The sequence below is a fragment of the Danio rerio genome, chromosome 23 (assembly GCF_049306965.1).
Source record: "Danio rerio strain Tuebingen ecotype United States chromosome 23, GRCz12tu, whole genome shotgun sequence".
Taxonomy (NCBI): Eukaryota; Metazoa; Chordata; class Actinopteri; order Cypriniformes; family Danionidae; genus Danio; species Danio rerio.
The window spans coordinates 37,294,650-37,321,091 of record NC_133198.1 but is presented as its reverse complement, the minus strand read 5'-3'; the positions used below and the strand labels follow the sequence as shown (position 1 = coordinate 37,321,091).

At 36.4% G+C, this 26,442-nt stretch overlaps 1 protein-coding gene across 2 annotated transcripts in view; it reads right to left on the bottom strand.

Moving 5' to 3' along the window:
- The window catches only part of plxna1a (plexin A1a), a 424,291-nt gene extending 398,300 nt beyond the window's left edge, over positions 1–25,991 (bottom strand). For both annotated transcript variants that reach the window (XM_017353686.4, XM_003201217.7), the window contains exon 1: positions 25,813–25,991. The gene's annotated coding sequence lies outside the window, so the exon portion shown is untranslated. The remainder of the gene's footprint in view (positions 1–25,812) is intronic.
- Between the last annotated feature and the right edge of the window lie 451 nt (positions 25,992–26,442).

Sequence of the window (26,442 nt, the reverse complement as noted above, 5' to 3'; positions counted from 1 at the left end):
ACTCCTACCACAAACTTTCCCGTATCAGCACCAAAATAGAGTGGTGTCATCTGAAAGCTCTAGCGATGATATATTGTGAAGATCTAGAGTTTTTGCAAAGGGGCGTGTCTGTGGTGGCATGACAAACCTCAACGCTTCGCCATGGAACAGGAAGTCCTTATAACTCTATCACACAATGTCCGATCTACCTGAAACTTCACATGATTGATAAAAGTCCTCTCCTAAACACATCTACATAACAATATTGAGTCAGTCATAGCGCCACCTGCTGGCAGAGGGTAGTTTGGCTTGTAACTCGGCCACACAATGTCCGATCTGCCTGAAACTTCACATGGTTGATGAAAGTCCTCTCCTGAGCACATGTACATGATAATATTGGGTCAAAGTCATAGCGCCACCTGCTGGCAGAAGGAAGTTTGGCTTGTAAGTCGGCCACACAATGTCAGATCTGCCTAAAATGTCACATGGTTGATGAAAGTCCTCTCCTGAGCACATCTACATATTAATATTGAGTCTTTAATAGCGCCACCTGCTGGCAGAATGTAGTTTGTCTTATAACACAATCTCCACACAATCTCTTATCTGCCTGAAACTTCACATGGTTGATAAAAGTCCACTCCTGAACACACCCACATAACAATATTGAGTCAGTCATAACGCCACCTGCTGGCAGAAGGTAGTTTGGCTTATAACTCAGCCACACAATGTCCCATGTGCCTGAAACTTCACATGGTTGATTAAATTCCTCTCCTGAAGACATCTACATGCCAATCTTGAGTCACAGTTGTAGCGCCACCTGCTGACAGGAGGAAGTTTGGCATAAATCTGTGATTTTCTTAGTTTTTTTTTTAAATATATTGGCTTATATTATTATTGTTCGCTGTTCTCTGTCATCGTAAGGTCACCGGGCGGCGGTGAGCCCGGGTGCGAGGTCCCTATCATCGCTGCTTGCAGCTTTAATTAACTTTTGTAATTACATTTGTAAATACACTGTTGACCATCCCTTACACCTTAACCCACCCTTAAACCTACCCACACCACCAAACCTGTCTATAACCCAACCTCTATCCCAACTCAAGAGCACCACAAGTGTTCTCAAATACAATGTAAACACAGTAAGTACATTGTATTTATTTTTTTGATGTAAGTACATAGTAGTTATGGACACTTAATATAAAGTGGGACCTAAAGTACATACAGGAGGTTGCTATTGCAAAATAAAACTTGGAGGCTTATCAGCAATCCAACGTGAACCGGATCACTGTTGTATAAGACTAAAAGGGTTTTATTCTAGAAGACTACAGTTCTAGATGTGCAGCGCTCAGCATAATTGAGTACACGCCATTTTTAAAATGAATATTTTCATCCATCTCTCAATGAATAAAGGCAATGTATTTTGATGCATTTTAACAAAACAGATTTATTAAACAGATATATTTAATAAAATAATATTTTAGTCACATATTTAGAAATTGAAAGATAATACAAATAAATTCAGGCAAAATGTTGCAAAAAAAATTTAAACATACAAAATTTCAACAATTTTTAAAATATTTTTGCTTCTTTTGATTTTTTCTCTTTTTTAAATTTATATATAATATTTTTCTATAAAATATAAATTTGTGTGTACCAGTTTTTGGACCATTAACCATGAGTTATTTTTTGTTAAACTTATTTTGTTAACAAGCTCCAGTTTTGGCTTCAGTACTGACTAATCTAATGTATATGCACAAGTATAAAATTGTAGAGCTTTCTATTAAAAATATAAATATAAAAGCTAGATTTGTAAGGAGTGTACTTATATATGCTGAGCACTGTACATATTCACACAATAAGTAAAATTAGAAATATAACCTTATTCTGATGCATAAAAGTTTATTGAAAATCTGTCTTGGACACTAGAGCTACATTTGCATACACTGAACAAAACAAACAACACAAATCAACACAAACATTCAATCAACACAAATGTTACATATTTGCCAGAGTAACTACAGTAGGTAAAAATTATTTCTTGAAACGACTGTATTTGCACACTGACAGGCTGTATCAGCTACCGGAAGGTAGTAACTCTTACTCACAAAAATAAACAAGGTAAAATATTAATAGGTTCATCAAGATGCAAAGAAGACAGAAACGAAAATACCCGAATAGAGCTGATGAAGCATACACTAACCTGTGCATTATTCAGTCACAAGAGGGTGCCAAACAGTCAAAAATGCAAAACTGACAGAAACAAAACCAGTTGATTTTAAAAATGTTGAATTTTTAAACTAACCTACATATTATTTATTTACAAGATGGTGCCAAACAGTCAAAAACAGTGGCGTGACAGACAAGCAGATAGTTATGAATGTGGAAGTTCCCAGATGAGCCTGTGAAATTCAGTGGTTGTTATCTCAGAATAACATACCTTGGAATGACACAACCGACCAATCAAAATAAAGTATTCCAGACAGCTGTGTAATGCACAACACCAAACAATTACCAGAGAACACCTTAAAAGGTGTCTACAAATTGTAAGATCCTCTGTAAAGTCTTTGTGATGTTCTGTTTGCTTCTCAGTGCATTGCTAACGTTTCACAGATACATTCTTCAAAAATAAATTTTAGGAAGTCAAGAAGATATTGAAATTTTGCTTTCAGAAGTGCTCGAACCTCCTGCATACAAGTATCCATTATAAGCTTCATGAACAACGTGAACAATGCTGCTACAAATTCACACTCACCAACTGGCAGAACACAATCATTTTGACTAAAATATAGATTTAACTAAATTACTTGTTGCTAGACAATAAATGTGCCACATTTACAACTTTATAACCACAACAAAATACATGTTTATGACAGAAGTAACTATAAAGTGACTATTGCAATGGGATAATGGGTGTCTGCTTTTAAAAAGGGAAAATAAATGGTTTTAGACTGTAATTATTGTGATTTTCAACATTCACTATATTTGTTTTCTTAGCCTTTTATATGAACATTGCTTCATTGGCCAGCATTGGATGGGATGTACAATAAAATCTAAACAAAAGACTGGTTTATTTAATCCAAATGAACTCAAAGAATACAAAAGATATAAATTATCATACATTATTTTTTGGCCATATCGCCCAGCCCTAGTGAGAATGTGTTAAAGCCCCGCGGGCACAGGATCAGACACTGATCTGCTAGAAAACTGGAAGCGTCTGTAGATGTGGTACTGATTAGCAGTGGAGAGCTGCAGGTATTTCAGCTATGCTCTGCATTTACCACAGGGGAATCTGGCTATAGCGAGCCCTACGAGCAAACTTGCGCGATATGAAAGCAAGGAAAAGCAGAGATGTCAAGTGAGTGATTCCTAAAGTGGTAGACCTTCGCTTCTGCTTTAAGCCGAAATGTAATTGCAAACACGTTTTGCTCTTGTGGAGCTACAGAATGTGAGCAGACAAGGGGGCGTCTGTTTATAAAAAGTGAGCCGTTTTTTGAGTCTGACAGGCTGATGAGGCCCAAAGCAGGACGCATTCATTTATATATAGAGGAGGGGGGTGGTCAATTTGATGATTCTTGACAAGGCCATGCTGAAGCAGATTTTTGGATTAAACTAAAACAATCATAGGGTTGTGAAAACTGGGATCTTCTACAAATCAAACCAAGCAACTTCACCAAACTAGCAATCAACTCATACAAATAATATCAGCATAAATGGATCCTATTATTTCACTGCAGTACAGGCAACTGCAAAGCATAAAAACTAAATTATACGCTACTACAGAAGATTAAATGAATAGAATTAAATGGGCATCTGACAAGAGGGCATCTGTTTGTGAAAAGAGGACCATTTCGAGGCTGACAGACTGATGAGGGCCAAAGCAGCATTATATTTAGACATACTGTATATCTATATGAACAATTTGATTAGGATGACAATAGAGGGGAAACAAAAGCTTTTATCAAGTTAAAATGTACGCTTCATGCCAAGACTGAATTAGCACTGGTAAAGCAGTTTTTTTAAATTACAATAGTGGTTATTGAAAATCAGGATATTAAGTTAAGCCAAGCAATTTTCCAAACTATCAATCAATTCAAGCAATTTATTTGAGCATAAATGGATTCTAATCAGCATGTTAGCTTGCATTACAATCTTTGTACTCTGATTATGCACTTTTTTTGTGGTAATTTGAAAAGCAAACATGTAAAAATATGTAAATGCGTTTCCAAAAAAACACTTTTGGCACAAACCTGGACTAAATTCTGATTAGTAAAAACTGACAATAAAATAAATAGAAGACATGACTAAACATAAATGTGTGTTGTTTTTTAATTTATTACATCAGATAACAGCAATTGTTAATTTTGCACTTCAGACATAAATAAATAAATAAATAAATAAATAAATAAATAAATCACAAAAAACATTAATCAAGTTGAGGTTTACTTTTTGATAAGTGTCATAGTGTAGAACCAAAGACACTGTGACTGACATACACGCATCACATTACACCTATACATAAAATACATACACTTATAAACATGGTCCAATTGCCGACATGCATATACATGGATCTTTGTTGTGTTATCTCTATTGTGCATGTGTGTGTTTGTGTAATGTGTATGGGTTGTTTTATTGTCTAAGGTTAGCATCGTGTGGTGGGTAGTTAGGAGAAGGTTGTATTGTGTGAGAAATTGATTATTAACAGATTTTGTTCAGGTCATAGCCTTGATTTAGCTGAACAATCCTGTAAATTCTCTTTAAATATTGTATAGTTTGTTTTTCTTTATTGTTATTTCGTCACTTTCACCTTTTTGCTGGATTTTTTTTTTTCACTTTGTGACAAAATCACTTTTCACTTTCACTTGCAGCTTCAATGACACTTTTTGCCTCCCATCCACCGGTCAATCATAACAATAAGACTAGGGCTGCACAATATATCACAATGTGTATATTCACATTAGTCACATGACACCATATGCAATGTTGAGTTGGTAGTATAGTTGATAACAATCAATGCAGAGTTTAATTATAATGGAGTAAAAGTTTATCATCTGCATACAAATAAATAGATGACCCAAAATTTTTACTTTACTCCTTATATTATTTCACTCTTCACTTGTTTCCAATGCTTAAGAGTTTCTTTTTTATGTTGAACACAAAAAGAAGATAATTTAATAACTCATAAATGTTTGAAACAAGTGAAGGGTAAGTAAACAGTGAGTGAAATTTCATTTTTGGGTGAACTATCTCTTCAAGGCCTGTGACTGTGAGAACATTTCAGAGTTTAAAACATCAGGCCACCAGAAATTATAATTTTTGAAATTTTGATAAAGATTACATTATATATAATAAAGACTATGCAGTCCTGATTATTTAATATCTGACCTGAATATTGTTACCACTCTGTGTTTTCAAAAAATGTATGTTTATTTTTGCTATATGGTATTTATCTATGCTTGTAAGGTATTTGTTATTCATTATTTGGGATTCACTCCACTACAAAAATCACCCTAGTCACTCTGAAATGAGGAATTCTTTCCAAATAAAGATGTATTCACAACGCAATGTATATTACAGAAATACAAAATATAACAATGTCAGATTTTTCCAATATCGTGCAGACCTGATTAAGACTGAAACAGAACTGATCAATTATTTTAAGATTAAACTAAAACAGTTGTGGCTATTTTAAAATCATCATCTTATACTATAAAAAACAAGCAATGTTACTAAACCATCAGTTCAACAATTAATTTCAGCAGAAATCAACTATATTATACCATTCCCAGTTTAGGAAAGCAAGCATCTGCAAAGAATAAAAGCTAAATTTAAGTAAGTCACTATCCACTCCATCCATAAACGAAGATGAACAAACAAAACATCAGCTACAGCACATCCGTGTGCAAGCGCAAATGTTGACATTCATTATGAATGAGTCAGGCCTCTTATCAGTAAAACACTCCCCTTAATGAGTTCATGATATTCTTTCATAATAATGAGGGTTTCATGTAAGATTATCCATTTACAAAACAACAACCTAAACCAGGGCTCCCTTTTTAGTCAAACCAATAATATTTACCCAAGTTCTGATCCAAAATTCATTCATTTATTCATTTTCTTTTCAGCTTAGTCCCTTATTTCATCACAGCAGAAAGAATCAACAACTTATCCACCATATGTTTTTATGCAGCAGATGCCCTTCCAGCCGCAACCCATCACTAGGAAACATCCATACACACTCCTTCACACACATACACTACGGACAATTTTAGCGTACCTACGCAGACATCGGGATAACATGCAAACTCAACAAAGCAATGCCAAATGGCCCGGTCGAGGCTCAAACCAGCGAGCTTCTTGCTGTGAGGCGAAAGCGCTACCAACTGCGCCACCTATCCAAAATTCATTCAAAATTAATGTTAATATGTACATAATTGTATAAAAATATTAAATCAGAATGAGAAAATTATTAACATACTTTAACATAAGTGTAATATTAATTTATTAAGTATTTAATATAAATTACTTATCCAAATATACTTTTAAAACTAGTTTACAAACTAAATTTAAATTATTTGAACAAAAACTTGATTATATGAAATTATTACATGAAATTAATTATTAAGTTAAATATTGAATATTTAACAATAGTAGATTAATTTTTTTTATATATTTATTCATATGAAATTAATATTAGGATAAAATAATTATTTTTATTATATTATGCTCTTGATATTTTCCCAGTACTGGGTTGCAGCTGGAAGGGCATCCCCTGTGTAAAACATATGCTGGATAAGTTGGCGGTTCATTTCCCTGTGGCGACCTCTGATAAATAAAGAGACTAATCCAAAGGAAAATGAATAAATTATGCTATTAGTATAGTATTTACACATTTTAAGTTTATTTAGTCATTTAAAATCTTGCGTATTATAATGTATTAAAATTATGTAATAACAAAAGTTTTGTACAATGATTATGCAAGGCTTTTTCTTTAGTATTCTGTAATGCAAATATACAAATATAAACACCTTAGGGCTGTAAAATCCCTATGCTGAACGCTGATCAGTAATCCTCTGTCAACATGAAAAAAAAAAAACAGAAGATATAAACAGAATATGAGTGTGTTGTTTTTCCAATTCATGACATCAGATACTTTCAACTGTTTCTTTTGCACTTCCGACAAAATTTAAGAACTTCAGAATTTTATTAAAAATTATTTGTATCATAAAAGAACGGTCAGATTTTGAAGCTGGAGTCTTATGTTTTTTCAACTAATGCATTAGGGGTTTGTTTTCAGTATGCTTATTGCAGTGAAAAATGAGCAACGATAACCTGGGTTTGCAGCCAACCTCCACATGTTTCGACATTAAAAACTAGATAATTATTCCATGTTATTATTCAGTTTAAATCAGCACACACATTTCTATTGTAATCATTCACAAACTCTCATTTGTGAAGGAAAAGGCTTATGGGGCATTAACTTTTGTCAGATTGTTGAAGTGTTTATTAGAAAGTCTATTGTATTTTCCCCTGAGGAGAGTTTGGACTCTACCCCAGTCTGGTGGCCTATATAGCAGCACAAGGTCCAGGCTATTGTTCCGTCCGTGTTTGCGATTCCCCCAGACCGGCTCATCAGGACACGGCTGGGAACTCAACAGGAAACGGCAAAGAATGGCACTGGAGTCTATAAAACTTTAAGAACTCTCTTAAGGATGGACAGTCTGCAAACACACGTGTACAAACACACACACACACACACACATACACGTGTGCATGGCAAACAAACCTGTAGTCAATCAAATGAGTAAACGGGAGCTGCGGTAGCACACACCGCTATCACCACCAGTGGTCGGCTGCTGAACAGTCCTTATGTTAAAACGCTTGCACACAAACCCACATCCAGTTGAATGCTAGCGGCACAGCCGAGGGTCGTCCAGCTCTACTGATGGTCATTAAGGCACAGCACCGCCATCACTCACAGGGTCACAGGAGCATGAGAATCAGCTATATAGCAAGGGGCTAAAACAGACTAGCCTTATCTGAGCCAAGAGAGTGTGTGTGAGACAGTGTAAAAGAGACAGTATCGTCATCCGCTGTAAATACCAAACTCAAGAGGATCACACTCTCAATTATAAGGCAGCCCCATGGCAGCCACAAACACAACCCTGACGAAAACTTGCACCGTCACATGCACTAAAACCCATCTGCCAAGGACAAGGAAATAAAGCAAGCCATTAACCTGCTCTCCCTTCCTCTTGCCCTTCAGAAAAAAAGCACCAAAAATTCCCATTCCAGCCTCTCGTGTGCGGAAATTCATCCTTTTTGCACATTAAAAATCAAGTTTTGGAACAGGAGCATATTCATAAAGCTAGAAAATATAGAAATATCTATATTGCATTGGGCGGCTCGCCAGCTCTCGGCACAACTCATTCTTCTTGCGATCATCTGGTGCATTCTCTATACCAAACAGCATCTGCTGCAGCTCACAAAAGCCCTCATCCACTGAGAGACTTGGAGTTCTAACAGCTGCGGATGTGAGGGGAGATGTGCGTATGTCTCTGTCCTTTTGAATATTAAAAAATAAAGGTGTTTGCTATTAGGAAAGGGTGTGGTTGTTGGCTCTGACCCATTGGGTGTCAGGGGAAAAACAGAAAACGGAGTAATTTGCATTGGTGCATTTGGCATATGTGTTTCACCAAAGCTTATTCAAGTTACACAGGTCTTTTCCCAATTCACATATTCTCTGGGAACCCATGATTAAACACATGGCCTTAGTGTTGCCATCTGTTTTAAGAAACACTCTTAGAAAGAAAGGTAAAACCTAAAAAGGTACACATTAGTACCTTAACAGACCCCCTAGTTTTTCACAATTTTTAAAAAAATTTTGGCAGTAATTGGCAGAAATTTGTGGACAATTTTGCGATTAAAAAATATATAAACATAAAAAAATTCTTATCTACCATATTAGGTAGCCTACTATGTTCGGTGTGCAATCAGACACAATAACAATGACACAAATCTTAAAAATAAAGCTTTTTTATTTTGGTCTCTTGTCAAGACAAGATCTAAAACAGATCTAAAACTTTACGGATTAAGCCAAAGGAAGGTTGTATAAATCTTATTTTTATCTACAATCTCACGTTCTCTCCCTCAGATTTCACTCCTCAGAGCATCTGACATCATGTACCTCACACATAGGACATGCGTTAGGGCTTCCCCTAACGTGATACACCTAAAACACAGATTGCTGCAAAATTTATCAATGGCAGTGAAGCGTATTCTCTCATTAGCTGCAGGGAAAGAGTTTAACTAAATCATTTATCGAATTGACGCACATCATAACACCAGCCATACATGTAACGCACAAATAATGTCCTTCAATTCGGTCATGTCTAGTGGCGTCATCCTTGAACCAACCTTTGTCTGTTTGTTCCATTGCTCCATTTGTTAGATGTTTGCTCCAACTTTCTTTTGTAGACTAAAGCACGCCAAACGCACAAAATTCCCAATTCGTGCCAAAAGATGTCTAATCCCATCTTTGCATTAACTTCACATGTAAATCACTCACGCTTCATCCACGTATGCTTACATCACGTGCACTGCGTATGCAACATCTATAAGTCATCTAAAACAATTAATTGCAAACTGAAATAAACATAATTTGATTATATGGTTTGCAACTTTATGTTTTGTGAGATTATTTACATTTTCTGTCATTATTTTATTTGTATTTAAAAATAAAAATTTTGCAGGATGGCATATTTTCAACTTTTTGTCGCTTTTGCATTTGATTCAGCAATCGCAAAATCACGAAAAACAAGGGCGTCTGCCAAAAAAGTACAACAAATGTGTACCTCATGGTACCTTTAAAAGTACACAAGTGTACTTTTAAAAAAAGGACCAACCCAATGAAAGGTTTTGCATTTTTATTTCGGAGAATTAAGACCTTACATTGATTAATGTATTTAACGTTTAATTAAATACATTAAGCGTTAAGCGTCTTTTTTCTAAAGTGTGAATCCAAAACTAAAACCTTACAAACAAGCAGGTGACAAATTAACGTCAAGATATAAAGTTTTGCAAAGTTTTTTACTTCTTCCAGCAGAGCTACGGCCCTTGCAGAGCCTTGGCCTCTTCAACCACCCCCTTCCAGCCTTCCTAATCCAATGCTTGATTTCTCCAACACTCCAATATGGTTTTTACCACTACATAGTTTTGATTCTGGTAATCATGGAACATTATTTCTTGCACATGATCACATGGAACAAAATTGTAGGTATCCAAAGACTTGTAGGCCTTTAGCTTCTCTCTTGTAAAAACACAGAGTTTCAATGAGATTGTATATATGGGGCTGGATGCTTGGCCATTCCATCTTATCCAATATTCATTGGGAGGGTGCTATCGCAAAAGGACAGGTCAGACAAACGCCGCTCACTTTAACATTAATTTTGCAGAATAATTGTGCTTATCACTGGGTGACGAGCTGTTATAATACACTGAAATCATTATGTAAATAAAATATATATAATATGTAATCAATATAACTTATTTCTAAGATAACAACAAACTCTGTACCGCATCGGATGTCAATCCCTTGCTGTAAATCCTAGAGCTCGCATTTTTATTCTGCAACCTCGCTACGCGCGCATCTTGAATGTTTACAAACATGGTAATTCATCAATACCTACAAAGTATGCTTTTTAATTTCTTGGTGGAGGCTCTTTAAACAGCAGTTGAGGAAAAACAATGAAAAAATAGACATTGATAAACAACTATTAACAGCCCACAGATTACACAAACTCATTTTAATATTATCTTATACTGTAAGACTCAACTCCCAAGTAGAATTCAAGAAAATGTGCCTGAAATAAACAGTCTGAAATAAAGCTGTTATTGGAGGAAACTTTGTTGAATTACAAGCAATCATTTTTGTATTTATGCATTTACAATACAACTAAACTACTTTGATTCATGCACTATAAAACAGTTGGAACCTAGACTAGCAAAGAAAGCTTTCTCATGCATGATGAAATGAAAATACACTAAAAATAAAACACATTTTACTTCAATATGAAATTTCAGCTCCTTAAACATTTAATATCTTATTCATGTAGAAAGACCAAGAACAAGAGTCACATCAGTTGCCCTATAAAAATGGAAATTTCATATGTGAAAGAATCCACTTTTACTGAACAGCATAATGTGCATTCATCATGCATTCTCAGCCTCACTAAAGACACAGTTGAGTGCTTTATGGTGCCTAATCAGTCTAGCGACAAGTATTTCTCTGCATAAACAAGTATGCTGTCATGAACCTGTTTTCCAGCTAAAATCTGAATTTACTGGCAATAGTCTGTCAGAACTTGGAACAACTGAAAAGCCCCTTTGGGATGCTACAAAAGGTGGCGAAGAAAACACCTCACAAACAGCGAATCACACACTGCTCTAAACACATGTTAAATGCAGGTTGTCAGGGGAGGTGTAAAGGCACACACCCCAACACCCCTGTGGCTGAACACCTACTAGTCATTCCATTAGAGTGACACTTACAAATACACACTTGCACATGATGTCATCTTCCTCCCTCATTCAAACCACAGGTATAGGCACCATAGTGCATCACAACTAGGGATAGCCAACGGTGACATCTTATAGTTTGCCATAAACTGTGATAAAGTTCTTCACAATGATAAGAATTAAGCCCGATTTATACTTCAGTGTCGAGTGATCACCCTACCTTACATTACACAGTGCATGTAGCCTCCATCAATGTAAGCCTACATATTTCTGCATTTTTTCTGTACGGCTTTAGCAATAGCACTTCTGAAATGCTAGTAGGCTGTGGGCTTTCTAAGTTCCACTGTGCCAAGTTTTTTTGCCAGTGTTTTTACAGAAATGTGAGTTGCTACTGTAGGATTAGCTCAAACTTACTCATTCAAAAAAAGAAAAAGGGAGAATCTGGCAAATTTTTAACAACTTAAATCAAAGTAAACAAAACATACTGCAAGTATCCATCCAGTTTTCCTCAGTGAGACTCGACACTAGTTAAAAACTTGCACCACTGCCCTCACTCTCCTCACATGGCTCTGGGCCCCACCCACACTTTTTACCGCTACCAAGAAAACCAATCATGAATCTTGCCCTCTACATTGCCGTGTCGAGTAGTTTCTATTTATGAGAGGTGCACGTCAGGGGCCATGTCAGAGTATGATGAAGAGTGTGCGAAGGATTCATGGGACAAATGAGCTTTTAGCAACAATCCTAATTTTATTTTTTTTTTACCCCATATAGCATTGCGATCTCATATGATAGCGACTGCTATAGTTATTCCAGTTGAGTTTTTTGTTTTTTTTTTGGTATTTATCTTTAGGAAATCACTAAAGGCAACAATATCATGTTATCATAACAATATAAGGTGGCAACAGGTTCATAACTGTACTGTTCGTTTACACAGGCCATTTTCATCTAAACACGTAAACAACATTAACTTTACACTGTAACGTTACTCTGTTAAAAGCTCACTCTTAGCCACTAGACTTTTCTTAAAGGGTAATCAAGTGTCATCAAGTGACAGATGTGAAAGTATGTTGTAGGAATACTACATGAGTTATTATGAATTACAGATAGCGAAACATATAGTTTTTTTTAAAGCATTATGATAAAACAGAAACATCGCTATAAATGTATTAAAACGTGCTTGTTTGTTGCAAAAACTAAAAATAACAACAACAAAAAATGCTAATTTGTGCATCTCCTGACTTCCATGTGCAGCCATGCTGACGTCAAATTTTCATACCCCTTAGTTTCGAGTGTGGTACTGAAAAATCTCAGTTTCAAAGGGCTATCTAGCCCTTTCCCTTAGCCCTTCGCCTTCAAGCTAAAATGAGTTGGGACACCCCTGCCCCTTCACATGAATCCACAAAACGAGAGGTAGGGGTAAAGGCTAAGGGGAAGAATTGGGATTGGGTCTTGGACAACTTACAGTAACAATAATAATACAGTAACAGAATAAATATGTCACATTAGCATGTGTGCGAAACAATTTTGCATAAATATGACCTGGTTTGGGGCTTGCCAATGGTGCAGTAGGTAGCACAATACCGCTGGTTCGAGATCCGGTTGGGTCAGTGGTCATTTCCCAGAATAATAAAATGTACCAAGCCGAGAAGAAAATGAATGAATGAATTAATGAATGAATGACCTGGTTTACAAACAAAGAGATTTACTCGCAAACTTTCACTAAAGGTAATTTCATAATATCAGTTCAGTGTTAAAAAAAAAAAAAATATATATATATATATATATATACACACACACACACACACAAACCAGACATGGCTTCATAACACAGAATGATAAACAAATCATATCATTCACAGTGTTTACTGTGATGTAGGCTAAGCTGATTAGCATAAAAATACCCAGAATAGTTTGAAGAACATATAAACCATATACTGTATTACCACAAATATGTGTATATTGTCTTTGTTTAAATACCAGTTTGTGATTTTCTATCTTATTTTCACTATGCAACAGCTATTACTGGATGTTTTTAAATTTTTTGTTTGCTGAATATGTGGTGTTTATGCAAACTTATTACATTATTTATTATTGCAACCAGCTTTCAATATGAATGAAGCATACATTACCTTACTTTTTTTAACTTATTTCTGGTAAAAAGGTCTCTTAATGAATATATATATATATATATATATATATATATATATATATATATATATATATATATATATATATATATAAATGAATAATCATCATTGAAAACATTGACAATGTTATCTCCAAAAAAATTGTGATATAGTTTTTTCAAAAGTCCATATCGCCCATCCTCCAAACCTGCTCTGCCAAAAGAGTCTCAAAGGAGATTTGCCGGTGCATCCTCCGCACAGACGCTCACACTAACCCACTAAGGCACGATGACACGCGTACAGTCCATCCCACACGACACCTCCGGGCTCCGCAGTGAAGCATGTCAAGCGAATTCCATCTGGGGAAAGGAATTTGACCTCCGACCTCTGTTTATGACCCATCAAAGGGGAGCCTGCTCATTGGTCTGGCAGAGTAATCATTTCCAGAACCAGCCACTCAAAGTGAGTGCGTTCGAGAGGGAAAGAGAGAAAGGGAGAGGGGAGATTTTCCAGGGAGACAAAATGCCTGCAGCCGGCTATGTTAAAGGAATCAGGCTGCTGATGTTCAACAGAGCTCTGCAGAGGGGCCCGTGTTTCAAAATGCAACTTAAACAACCTCTCAGAAGAAAGAAAGAAAGAAAGAAAGAAGGAAAGAAAGAAAGAAAGAAAGAAAGAAAGAAAGAAGGAAAGAAAGAAAGAAAGAAAGAAACTTTTTAAAAATATTTTTAAAAATGTGCGCGCAAATAGTTAAAATATGACTAAAATATATACGTATAAAAATAAATAGTACAAAATTAAGCAGACATGTTGAAATAAATGTAGACTAGGGCTGCACAATAAATTGACATGAAATCATAATTAAACAAAAGCTGCGATTGTAATACACATCTTATTCTATGATCAGTAGTAAAGTAGTAAACAGAGATTTACTACTGATTACAGAACTGGCGTATCGATTGCCTTTGATTAATCAGACAGCCATAGTGTAGATGAGCACATTCTAACAGCGACAAAGACTACATCTTCTCTGCACACTGGCCTAACTTGTAAACATTAGCTGTTTAAGTATTATTATAGCATGCTAGCTAGCTAGCTAGGAAGTTAAACCATGACATCACCAATTGAAAGTTTGATTTGAAAGTGAAAAACACCTTTATGACAAAGCACAATGTACTCTTACTTGTCCTGATTCTAACTAAAACACTAGCTATGTTTTTCTCTATAGACGCTTTTTAAATTAATGCGCAAAACAGGAATATCGCATAAGACATGCAAATAAAGCAGTGTTTCAATCAAAGAGTCAGAGAGAACAAAATCGTCACTTCCAGATTAACTGGCGACAAATATCGAAAGTAAAAAAACTAATTTGCTGCGGTAGGTGAAGCTGCGTGAATCTTTTCTTTATTTAATAAATGACTTGTGGCTCAAGGAAAATCCTTCATCTATAGGTGAATGGCATGATATTGTAAAAGAGGTGTGTGATATGGAAGTACTGAGAAGAAATGTAATGTTCAATTTTTATTATGGCCCTTATATCATATATATATATATGAGCAATTCCATGAAAATGTCAACCTTGCCATGAAAAGAAAAATGTTTTCACCAAAATAGCAAAACCGTTTCTACATTTTTTGCGCAGGCAAGTGTTTTACAGTACTTTAAAAATACTTAAAAATGTCGCTGTCAATGTTTTCAAACTATTATATTTGATTTACCAAAGTCAAACAAATGACAATTTCACATCCGTCACATCCATAACGAAAATGTGTCACATCCATAAAGCTTTTTCCTCAAAAATGCAAAAAATGTCAAAATAAAATAAAATCAATCAGTTTTGTTCTATAAAGAGCCAACTCTTATCCATTTGTTGAGCATTATTTATTTTGGGTTGTGCAGTTTAATTCACAGAATTTCTACGAAATATGTTGTATACTGTAAACTCACAGACTTTTTTTTGTCACATCCATAACGCTTGTTTATTTTCCTCATTTAAAGTATAAAAATGTTCACAGATTGAAATTTTTTGATCCCATAACTCTGTGGTTAGTTGTTTTGGAAAATATAAACAGATGGTTCAATATAATGTTAATGTATACTTTCTCTGCGAATTTATGTTTTGAATCTTTACTGCTTTGTCACATCCATAACGCTGGAATCAGCCATATATATATATATATATATATATATATATATATATATATATATATATATATATATATATATATAAAAAGCCTTTTGATCTTTGATGTGTAACTCTTAACAAAATTTTATATAGCAACATTTTATCAACCATAAATAAGAATGTAAATAAGATTGCATTCGGTGACCTTCGACACTTTTATTGTATGTATTTTTTGTTTCCATGTTTTTTTTTTTTGTTTGTTTGTTTTGTTCTGAACTGTTTCGAAAAAAAAAGAGAAAATCTAAAAAATAATAATAATAAATGACTTGCGCCTCCAAAGACAAATGCCTGAATGCAATGAACACGTGGTGACGCATTAATATCGCTCTGTAGGTCTATTAGAGACATTCATAAATATTCCTTGCAAATCTAATAAATGCTGATGACATAAACGTACTAAATCGCACTTCAGCAGCGTTTATTTGAGAGCGCACAAGAAGATCTGCGCGCTCTTAAAGCGGCTTATATTTGAGGGGGCGTGCAAGAAGTTTTGTGGAGAGAGAAAAATCAGAGGAAATCAGTGCGCAAGCAAATAGATCTGCATGCTGTAGGCTATTACATAAATGCGATCTTGACTTCTAATACTGCGCTCATGACATTTGTCATTAAAATAATGCCACAGTAAGTTGGTAGATCCGTGTAAAAAAAAGGCTTGCTGCCTTTTTTTTATGTGCATACTGGAATTTGTTCAGTAAAATAGTTTCCATCGTGGTTTATGCACATCTTTTCTTATAAAATAAATCGTCTATTCTACTCCGTTATGCGGATACGTTTTTATGCACAATTTCAAAACTTATGTTTTATGGTGAATAATCAACCATTATTCTTTGCACATGTCCAAAATGTGCATGAAATAAGGAGGATGGAAACTTAGCTACTGACTATCAGAGCAGACACTAGAGCAGGGGTTCTCAATCTGTCCTGGAGGACCGGTGTCCTGCAGAGTTCCAACCCCTATCAGACACACCTAGGATGGCTAACCAAACTATTACTAGGGCTGTTCCTTAATTATTAGTTCTTAATTCTTAATTCCAAGAACGCAGAGAACGGACTTACGTTCTTGTGGAAACCGGTCTTGCCAGGTCACTTCAGAAAAACGAACTCAGGAGACCACCGAATTGACTCTATCACTGTCTCTCCTCTCCACCAATAACTGGTGTGTGGTGAGCGCACTGACGCCGTTGTCCTGTGGCAGCTGTCGCATCATCCAAGTGGATGCTGCACACTGGTGGTGGTGTGGAAAGACCCCCCCTCATGATTGTGAAGAGCTTTGGGTGTACGGCCATACACAATAAATGCGCTATATAAATACACATTACATTACATTACATTACGACGAGAACAGAGATCGTGTCCTGTGTGAAATGAGATGCTGCGTTCTTCCTGATGGTCACATGACCTTACGCGTTTTTAATGAAAAATTATTTAAACAATACAGCATTCATGCAACAATTTATTGTTTTCCCCCTTTTCAAATTATATACTATGCATAAAGACCCCGTAATGTGTTTGAGCCTTTATAAAGATTTTCATGGTAATGTTTATATTCACCATTTCGTATAGGGAAACTTCTGAGGTAAATCTCTGAACTTTAATAATAAACCTTTTTAAAATGCTGCACTTCCCACTTCCAGTCTCAATGACATCTGAGATTTCTCGAGCGAGTTCGGTGCACAAGTCTGCATCCATGCAACCTCGATATCAAGAACACATCCAGGACATTTCACCATCCTCCGTTCTTGCGGTCTTGAGTATTAGAACTGAACTTCGGCAGTTGATGATGACATTACACAATGATGGCGTTACACAAGAACACGAGAACACAAGATCGCTGAAGAACGCATATTGAGAAACAGCCTAGGCTTTCTAGAAACATTCTTGCAGGTGTGTAGAGGCAAATTTGAGCTAAAATCTCCAAGACACCGGACCTCCAGGATTGAGTTTGAGAATCCCTGCACTAGAGGCTAAAAACACCAGGTTTAAACAGGATTCTGTCTCTCTCATTGCTTTTTAAGTCTATACAATGCCTGAAGACTTCAACATTATCTACCAATTGGAGTACAAATAAGGAGAAGGGATAGGAATGTTTACTAGCAAAGAAACTTTGCAACATTAACCAATGTAAACACCCTTTGAGAGAGCAGCAAAATAGTCTAAACAGCATGTGGTATCTGATGATCTTATACAGGTGAATATAGGAAACTATACTATTTAATTTCGGTTCAAACTCATCTCATTTTCCCCCGGCGTGCATGTGGAGTTTTTAAAGTTCACTCATTTGATGCTGTTGTTGGTATAATCACCTTCTTAAAAAGCAGCAGTCTACTCCCTCACTTCCCCGCTCTCAAACTGCTGGAAAAACATGATTAGCTGCTAGAAACATGATTAATGATTTCTGTTTCCCGGGCTGCTGCTCTGTCTGGGAGCATCGTTACGGAAGGAGAACTTTGCAGAGCTCCCAAGAACCCTGCGATGACAAGAAGGTCTCGCGTCAAAGACCCCCCATGAGGTTAGAGGTCAAGGGGCAGCCCAGATTAGGGCGACACGTCACCTCGCTTTGGGATTTCAATTAACTCTTTCACAGTCCTCCGTTACTCGGGCAACGGATAATCCTGCCGCGACAGATCCAATGCGCTGGTTTCTCTCACCCGGATTAGACCTAATCCTGAATGAAAACCAACTCACAAAGCGAGCTCCAAATCAAACCCGCTTTTTGCCCAAAAGCAGCCAAGCAAAGATCACCAGCAGCCAAATTCACAAAGCAAAGGTCCTGATCTATAATGCCAGAATGAACCGCAAGTGGAAACCGTTGAGATGATGAGGTCAACTATCTAAATCCATTCTGGCTGCATTAAAGGTTGAGCATTACCAAGAGAGATCAATACGCGCCGTCTTTTAATGAGATATTAATTAAGAGGCGACTGAACATCAGAACCTTGACTTAACAAGCTCAACGCTCTTATTAAAAGCAATTCAATATCATGAAATATTACATCTATCAATCTATCAAGAGCTAGCTTTATCTATCTATTGATTTGCTGGAAGTAATTTATGGAGTGCTGTATAATATGCCATAAACTGCACATAGTATAAATTTTCTAAAAATAAAAAACTGCACACGGCCATACAGTACTGTATATGGCTACTGCTGACCCCTTAAAGCGTCTGTAGTCCTCAGAGAGGGACGTCCCCCTGGGCCCCATCACTTTTAGTCTTACTTACACGGCCAGTCTGGAGATCTTGCATTATTTAACTGGCTTTCAGTACACAAACCACAACTGCCTGAGGAAGTGCTTCAGCGGCAGTATCCAAGAAGAGACGACGGCCAAATGAAATGAACCAGACAGTAAATAGTCTATTATTGAGTTCACACTGCTTATACCATACGGAGGAATCACAAACAGCAAACCTTAACAGACCACTGAGAGCTGAAAGGTGGGAAATGTATCTTGCACACACAGCCTAACTTTACTTATATACACATGCAAAGCCTTATAAACACATGAGACTCTTCTGATTACGGACTTCACATCGCCTGTAGCTAAGCTCCCAGAGATGCTTTCATCAAAAAGGCAATAAATAAACGCACGATTCAAACCAGACCTGAAGGGATATGTTGTGATGAACGCATTTAAATACAGCAAAAAGAAATTTTGGCTTCGAGGTGCTCCCAGCCTGTGACTTCCATTACAAGAGCCCTAAAGCCCTTCTCGATACAAAACAGGCTAACGAAAAGAGAAAAACACCACGGCACCAGTTAATAATACCCTTAACAGCTGGTTTGGCATCAGTGAAACCTACCCTATGCTTAACATAATACACTGTGAGTGCCATGACAATGCTATCCAGGATCAGTTGTAGGGGCCATAGAAAACTCCACAGAGGGTGGTGGTAAAGCTGTAGTCTGCAGGCAGATGGCAGATAGCATTGATCGGATCCAAGTCCCGATAAGGCCGAGGGATAGATGCGCTGTCCTGGAAACTAGAAAGGAGAGGTGAGTGGAAAGGTCCCCCACACCCCGTCCCAAAAGAGAAATCCACACCACTGACGGGTATTGATGCACATTAACAGTCCCAGAAGTTGTAATTTAATTCTAACAGCGTGTATCACTAATAATGCTAACTGATGTAATGTTCAATATGCGTTAAGAGGTCAAGGGCTGACCCAAGATGGGCAAAAGCTACAAAAGCTCATTCGAGGGCCCTTCACACGTTCGTTCACTATGGTATGCAACCTTACAATGAGGTCAAAGGTCACACTTGGTATTTCTATCATGACTCGAATAGCTGAAGTAAACTCCGAGAACTGGGTCAAGGATTAACAGGTTAGTTATTTTCCTAAAAGGGAAAGCTTTTAGATACACTTACCCCATCATAAACGCATCACTCATCTATTCCTAGGCTTATGACAATATCGAATTGTCTTGTTGCGATTAATTGATGAAGCTTTTATAATAGTACACAATATTATCCTTTGATAAAGAGTATCAGTTATACAGTTATATTCACCCTCCAAGTACTTCAAGGACAACACAAACACTTCATTAAACATGTATAAACAAATAGACATCACCTTTTTGGAAGGACACTATACACTGTATAAGTGCAGGTTAACTATGTTCATATTGCTAAACACAACTCCTTGACCTTTTTTAATTTGACATTGAATGTAGTACAGTCAGTGAATGACAATTATTGTGAGAAGCACCATACTAATAAACTTGAATTTAATTAAGTTTCACAAAATTGACCTGCAAAATAAGTTACTTAAACAAGTATAATAACATAAAATAATTAACGTATTGCGTTATTGTACATACATGCTCATAGAAAAATGTCTCAACCAAATTAAACTGCAAAATATTTATAAATAGTCTCATTAGTAAGTGGTAAACTGGTTCAAATTAAACAGTGAGAAAAGTCTCTCATTTATTACAGGTTCTGTATTAATATTAGTTTGAAAAATACTACCTAATTTAATTACTTATTAACTCCTAATAGCTAATCAAATAAAGCAATTACGACTTGTAGTCAGATTGTGACTGATTTTAACACTTTACTTGTCATTGCATAAGAAATAAACACCAGCTTAGATTTAAAAAAAAGCTTTTGTATCTTTTATCATGAGTTTAATTAAATTAACTAATGTTAACTATTGGAGCCTTATTGCAGTGTTAATGTAAAATAGCCTTGTTTTCAATCGACAGATTCAGCATGTAGCAACCCAAATTCACATGCGAAAATGATCACTATTAAGCTAACCACATAAGTCTTCAAGCAATTGGTGCTGATATAAAACCACTGCAAATACAATGTTGTGTATATTCTTTAAAAAAAAGTTTAAATATTTAATAATTAATAACAGCAGAGCTGCACATAATTGAAAAAAATATTGCAGTATTTTGCAATAAATACAATTTCACTAGATGACCTGAAAAACTGTGGTTGTTGTTGTTGTTGTTGTTGTTGTCGTTGAAAGATTTCATAATTTTAGGTGGATTACTATTAGCATTATTCAGCTTGATTTTACGTTTTTGTCAGTTTAGTGGCTAATTTGTATGAATTCATACGAGTTCAGTCATACGAAAATGTTTGATTTTAAAATGGAAACCCCACCCCTAAACCTAACCATCATTGAGGGATGAACAAATCATACCAAATTGTAAGAATTCATACGAATTAGCCACTAAATTAAAAAGTTATGAAATATCATGAGATCGTGTTTGATTATTCTGCATAATACATAACCAAATCACAAGCACAGATAAATACAAGAGAGTAAAGATGCAAATGAAATAAAGGTGTTAAGGCCTTTTATGATTTTCTTCATATAGCATTCAGACACTAAACTTGAACAAATTTAATTAAAAATATCACTGTATAAACTGTAGGGTTTAATTATTCATAAATAATTAATTCACCCTATCACACATCGCGATGTTTCACATTAGACATTGTACGATACCTAATTGGTCGACATCGCCCAACCATACTGTATATTCTTCTGTACCCTACTGTATAGTCTTCATCGTATAAATCTTTTTAATCTAAAGCTTCAAAATTAATAATTTCTTGTGCTTTCATATTCTCTTGAAATGCTTAATATTAATAATAATAATAATAATAATAATAATAATAGGTCACAAAATATGCAAATGATAAACTTTCACAACATTATGAAAAAACTTTGCAATGACCATCTATTGTACCTGATTAACCATAATCATTACTGGATATTGCACATGCTACTGTACGATGAGACTATTGCAGACTGTGATATCAATGCCAAAAAGATAAATTGTGCAGCCCTAAATCACAATATTTAGAAGTGCCAGAATATCAATTCAGCGGATGTTCATTATCATGGTATATTGTAATACTGAACATCAGCATATGTCTAATTCCCAGAGGAAGGAAGTATATAATATCATACAGCATTTGAATATAAAGCTGACTCATCTTTTCTGGAATGAGATACTCTGTTGGTCATGGTCAAGCTTCAGTGGTCACCAAAGAAAGCTGCTAATCTCACAAGCCGCCTCATACGTTGACAGCAGAACAAGAAATACAGCAGCTCTAAACAAAGGAATGCAAATGGCTTTTTTATCCTCCTAAATCAGCTGCTAGCTCTTTTATTTCAGTGAGTGGTGGAAAAGAAAGAGGACGGGAAAACACAAGAAGAATGAGAGCTCATCATTGCGGTCCTGACATCATGAGAGTGGCACTGATCCTACACTGAGGTTCCCAGCTGAGACCTCCAGTCTGTTGTGGGAGCGGGAAAAGCTGCATCTCCTCTGGACGACGGCCATGACAAACAAAACATGGTCTGACCCTTCAATCTCCAAACCCTGCTCAAGCCAAAGCACTATTTATACGCACTCAATAACTCAGTAAAAGGAAATGGTAATGAATTTGATGCAGCATCGCTCTTTGCACGTCGTACCAAGGCACTAAAAATATACAACACAGTAGGCCTGCTAATAAGACTGATCACATAAAAAAAATGAAAAACTAATCTCTATTCCTGTCAGATTTCTATGGCGTCTAAATATCACACGCTTTCTCAGAGGGATAACCATCTGCCAGCCGTCGGTGTGCACTTATATAAACGTACATAGTAGAAGAAAAGTGAAGACAGAAACAATTTTATTATCTCTTCCTCTGATCTGATACAGTCAGCTTCAAAACACTTCAGGCCTGACTGCCTTTATTGTGTTAGTTTGACGTCTCCGCAGATTTGAGGTGCAGAAAGAGCTGATAATGGATTGGAAAAGTAAATTAAATAAACTTGTGTTTTATGATAAACTCAATCAAAAAGATATCATTGTCTGTCCTAGAAGTGATATTGAAGCAAACTAAAAAGGCAAGTAATGAGAAAGTCGTCTATTCAAAAAAAGTAAAACATGAAACAGCAAACTGGTAGCTAAAGCGGAAGAATGTGAAGAAGAGATGCTTGTGGGCAAGATTTTGAGTATGGAAGGTACTTACCACCACTGGCAATAACTCAAATGTCTAAAGTTTTATATTTTTCTTTCAAGAACCTACTTTAGTCTCATTTGAACATTCTTTCCTTCCAATAACTCATTTTAGAACTTGCTTGGTAAACAGTAAACACTAAACCACTATTGGCCAATGGAGTTCAACACAGCTTCAGTCATAAAACATAAATAAAATAAAATCAACCAATGATTTTCTGGTAACATTCCCAGCAATAAGCCACAAAGTGTGACTGCTAGCCGCAGTCTTCTCATTTATAAATGCCATGCAAGCTTGTGACTAGAACTGTGACGTCCTGTAAACGCCATAGATGTTATTAAAGTGGAAAAAGGCGCCAAAGGTGTCTACACGCAACGCCTCATGTAAAGTGGGCACGGACCTTTAATAAAGCCCACTCCACACCGACAGAAAGACACAAGAGGAGGCTGGCACTGACAAGCTCGAAGGTGAGAATGTCAGGGATATTTAAAACATCCGTCAATCACAGCAAAGGCCGAGTGCGCCGAACAGAACCACTCAAAGTGAGATTAATTCTGACATGGTGCACTTCGTTTCCCACTGAGGTGAACTGCTTTGACATAAAGGTGGACATTTAAGCCTGTAACGTTGAGATTGATACTCTAGCATCACTTCATAACACAAACTGCATCAAACTACCAGAGACTGAATGCAAACTAAGTGGTTTATTTTGGGAAAACAATTTAGTTCATTAGTTGTAGCTAACGTTAATATCTATATAAGAAAAAGGGGGCGGGGTGTCTAATTCAAGAATAGCTCTTACATTGAATGCAAAACACAATTCGATCAGTCAACAGAATGGCTGGTTATTTTAATAAATCGAGACAAATGAGTATTTCATGTTAGTATATATGGTTAGCCAAAATGCAAAACATTAACATTATGATTCACTTAATGCAGAATATTTAATGTCAATAAATGCATTCAGTCTGCTGACAGAAAGTCTGTAAACAAACATTTGAGCGACTGAATGCGTTTTGTTTTATTCTTCACACCATTTGTCAACAGATTGTTGTAGGTATAATCATATTTACAAATATTGCTTCATCAAAATTAGCCTGGTAAATGAAGCATATAGACCGTGAATCCGATAGAAAACAGTTATGAAATAGATTAAAACCCCTAGAATGTCCATCGCTACAAAATAACCGTAAACGGAGGTTTAATAACTTACCAAAATATAAACATTACTATTTTCTAGCGGTTCTGTTCATAAGGGATGCGTTTTATACAAACAACAGGTTTTCAATAAGCATGGAATAGGATGTTTACATAAAACATGTAACTTTTGAACAGAAGACGCGCACTCGCAGTTAGAAAATACTCAATCCAGATTCGAGTGCTAAATGCTGACTGTGGTTGAAGTCTACGTTTAAATGACTAAATGTCGATAAATGTTCATGGTTAATTTTGAGCTCTCCGTTTAAAACTTTCATTTTAATAAAAAAAATGCATTCTTCCTAGTGTGAAGCTCCTTCGTCTGAAAAACCAATCCTCCGTAGATGGACAAGCTAGAAAGCTGAGAAACGCAATCTTTCAGTTCACTCACAACAAGCACATACCAGATTACCTCTTTGTTCTTAAAAAAGCGCAACAATACGTTCAAGTACAAAGCAGACTTTACTGACATCCTCAGTGAAATAAAGCAGAGAATCTCGTGCATACACATAAACACACATAATCTTCGACTATCTAACAGTTGCCCGCCTAACAAAAAGCCAAAGCCTGTTTCACATAAGAGGTCATTCAATCGCCATATAAGTAGTATAAGATTTTATAATCTGATAGAGGTTTATATGTGAATGCCATAAGTAGATACTCCACGCGTTAAATTGCAAATGAGAAATTGGTCTAAATTTCTTCCTCTCCAATGCAAGCCCGACAGTTCTAACCTACATCCAATTTTGCCAATTCCCGGTTGAATCAGTGTTGGCGAGATTTTACAGACAGCCAACCCACATAACTGTCACACTGATACTGACAATCCAATAGCCAAATAACTAAACAATTGAGAGGAGCTGGACAGAGCCTGGTTTATGTGTTTAAAAACGCATCCAACACCCCTCCCTAGCAGTTAAGCTTATCCCTAAAAGTGTGATATGCAGTGGTAAGCTGAGCTATCCAGCAAAAGCATCGCTTACATTCTGCATATTCCCAGAGAACGCCCCTGTACCCACATAACCTGCATGTTACTTATTTCAGTAATTAAACCACAGGGAATCTAACCAAGTTAGTCATCCGCTATTGCAGCTCAGCACAGACATCAGCTTGTTTAATGCGTCAGTTAATAGACGCCGAGGTGTCAAACCGCATTTAAAATGACCACATCGCACTGCTCTGCTGCTCCGTCGCAATCAAGTATCGATACATTCACGGTGAACGCTGAAGAAAACAGCGCGCGACGCACATCTGATCACCCAAAAAACTGCATTTTCCTCCAGACAAAACTGCATGGAAAAGTAGCGCCTGTGCGTAAAGAGCCGAGGATACTCACTTGTGCTCTTGATGCCTTGGTTTATTATCCTCGCCATGCGTAAAATCTCAAACTTGAGTACATTTCCTCGGCAGCAGTGTGTAAAGCTCCGCGTGCACTTTCCGAGTGTGAAGTCTCAGTACGGCATGAATGAGGAGGAATGCAGTCCGCGCGCCCTCATCGAGACGCAGCCTCGTTTTGAGTCTCCGGGAACGCAACACACTGCCAGAGTCGTTTATCTCGCGCCGCGGCCAGGCGGCGACATTGAGCGCGCTCCAAGCCTTTATGGTGAAATATACAGTTAGTCTGTAGTCTTAAACACCGGTCCGTTGCACCACCTGTCGATGTATCTATGCACATTTATTACAATCACAGAGAATATGGTTTGTTTGTCTTTTGCGTGCGCCAGCCAAGCATGAAGATATGCATACAACAGCTTTATGGGAGTATTGTAACTATTATTGTGAGTAATAATACCAGTTTAAACAATTAGAAATTATCTAAAAGAGTGAAATCAGAATCAGATTAACTCGCCAAGTGTGCGCAGACACAAGGATTTTTGTGTGTGTGGTATATAGGAGCTCAGGGAACATACATATACATAGGGTTACACATACATGTATACAAGATAACTGAAAGTATATTTAAATA